Source organism: Nomascus leucogenys, unplaced genomic scaffold (assembly GCF_006542625.1).
Source record: "Nomascus leucogenys isolate Asia unplaced genomic scaffold, Asia_NLE_v1 000903F_72717_qpd_obj, whole genome shotgun sequence".
NCBI classification, from domain to species: Eukaryota; Metazoa; Chordata; class Mammalia; order Primates; family Hylobatidae; genus Nomascus; species Nomascus leucogenys.
In genome coordinates, this window is record NW_022096080.1 from 24,024 (window position 1) to 26,714 (window position 2,691).

Consider the following 2,691-nt stretch of genomic DNA (forward strand, 5'->3'; position numbering starts at 1 on the left):
CATTTATTTAGGGTTTTTTTTTGTATTTTTGGTTTTTTTAAACTTATTTCTTCAGCATTGTGTACATTACATCGTGTAAGTTTCTTTTTTTTTTTAACGGAGTCTTGCTTTATCACCCAGGCTGGAGTGCAATGGTGCAGTTTGGCTCACTGCAATCTCTGCTTCCCAGGTTCAAGCAATTCTCCCGCCTCAGCCTCCTGAATTGCTGAGATTACAGGCATCTGCCATCATACCTGGCTAAGTTTTGTATTTCTGTAGAGATGGGGTTTCACCATGTTGACCAGGCTGGTCTTGAACTCCTGACCTCAGGTGATCCACCTGCCTCGGCCTCCCAAAGTGCTGGGATTACAGGCTGGAGGCACCACGCCCGCCTTACATTGCATTGTGTCTTTTTCAGCATTATTCAGATTTTGTTAGATTTACATCTAAGTATTTCCCTTTTGTCAGAGATTATACAGTTACTGTCTTTTTAAAATTATTTTTTTTTTCACGTTACTAAATTCTCTCCCTTAATATGGCAACATTCAGCAGCTTATGCTACTCTTTTATCCTTTGGTTGCCAGTGACAAACAATGCAGTAATAATGCCTCTGGTTTCAGTTCCTCTTGGATGACATTTATTAGCTGAGAGAGAGACCTGGTGCTTTAGCTGAAATTTGGCAGCCCAAGAAGTGCACTAACTGCTCCAAAGTATCCCTCATGTTCTAGAAACAAGGCTTTCAGTTGATCTTTTGACCAAAAATCCGGTGCATATGCCAAAAGTTTCATTGACAGGGTATTGACACATAAAACGTTTCCAACAAAGACAACTCTGTTTACTTTCTCATTAACAGCACATATTCGTGCCACAGAACTGAAGTTATTGGTGATAGTAACTAAAGTAGCTCTTGCCAGATCTTCTTTACTAACAGATTCTCGCTTCTCCTTATAAATCATATTCCTAAAACTAGATGCTACAGCCCAACCTGGCCAACCAAATCTTTCATGATCTCCTCCAGAAATATCATGGGCCAGCTTGTCAGCTTGTGTGCTGTCACCTTTGGAATGCCATTTCAAGAGCCTCTTCAAAACTTTCACAGCCATTCAATAAACTGCATAAACCCAGAAATGTACCCTCCCCAAGGCTTGTCCCAGTCATTCGTTTATAGATGTCTTTGGAATGGACTACTAAAATACTGACTCCTGAGCCAATGTTCACTACACGCAGTGGGTAGGGATCATCCAGGTTAAAAGGCATCTTTTGGCATTGCTGAGGTTCTGCGGCATTAGCTAAACAATAGCACTCCACATGTCCATTGAAACCAACAGTCTATATACAGCAAGCCCTTTACAAGGCAGTCAAGTTCATCCAGTTTGTGCAGGTGGAGGTTTCCAATGGCGCGAAAATCTTTTTCAAACTTGTAGGCACCACCTCCTGTAGCACATAGCACCGTTTGCAATCTTGAGAAGCTTTTATCTCTTCCCATTTGGATAAAAGTAGGCAGGTCCTGGGTTGGAAACCTGATAAAGTGCAAGTTCCCTCTTCGACCAAAAAGTGTTAAATCTTTCAGTTCAAGGTGTACATCCCTAATGCCGGTGGATCCATATGCTACATTAGAAATCAAATATTTTCGAATACTTTTTAAACTCTCAACTTCTTCTTGTTCTTCCTCTGCTGTGATAGCAATAGGTTCAAAGTACGAGAGTTTTACTAGAGTTCTCTCAATGTCCATGCCAAACCATGAGAGAGAGGGTTTCTTGGCATCTTTGATCTTCATGGCCTCGGCCCGAGGGGCAAGGGACAGCGTCGGGTCTGGAGCACTGAGAGCAGAGGCTGCAACTCCGGAGGTGGCTGGGCTGCTAGGTGAGGCCCGGCGGGTTCCTCCCCTCAGGCTGGGCTGGGCGGCAGCACCTGAGGGGATGCCCGGCCCACAGGGCGGTCCCCCACCCCCGCGAGGGGCGGCTGGGAGGGAGCAAGCTTGGAAAGGCCGACTACCTGGTGGCTCCGGCCCCCGCCAACACACAAACATGCAGCCACTCCAAACAAAAGGCCACGGTCCTGGGAGCCGCCACCGCCGCCCTAAAAAATATATTTTTTAAATTATGTTTACTTGACACATAATAATTGCACATATTTGTGAGGCACAGAGAGGTGTTTTGATGCGTACAATGTATAATAATTAAATATGGGGAATTAGCAAATCCATCGCCTCAGAAAGTTCTCATTTCTTTGCATTGGGAATATTCCAAATTTTCTCTTCTAGCTATTAGGAAATACAGGGTATTACATTTTAAATTTCACTTTCCACATGTTCATTGCCGTTATTTGGAGATATAATTTATTTCTGTAGACTTTTATCCTGTGACCTTGCTGTATTACGTTTTTAGTTCTAAGAGGTCTCCTCCCCTTCCCTCATAGAGGTTTTTGTTTGTTTTTTTATTTGTGTTTGGTGGGACAGGGTCTCATTCTTCGCCGAGGCTAGAGTGCAGTGGTGCCATCTCTGCTCACTGCAACCTCTGTCTCCCGGGTTTAAGTGATTCTCATGTTTCACCCTTCCAAGTAGCTGAGATTACAGGCATGCGTCACCATGGTTGGTTAATTTTTGACTTTTTAATAGAGACGGGGTTTTGCCATGTTGGCCATGGCTGCTCTGGAACTCCTGGCCTCAAATGATCCACCCACCTCAGCCTCCAAAAGTGCTGGGATTACAGG

General features: G+C 44.1%; 1 pseudogene; it reads right to left on the reverse strand.

Moving 5' to 3' along the window:
* Positions 1–450: 450 nt before the first annotated feature.
* LOC115833809 lies at positions 451–1,833 on the reverse strand (annotated as a pseudogene).
* Between the last annotated feature and the right edge of the window lie 858 nt (positions 1,834–2,691).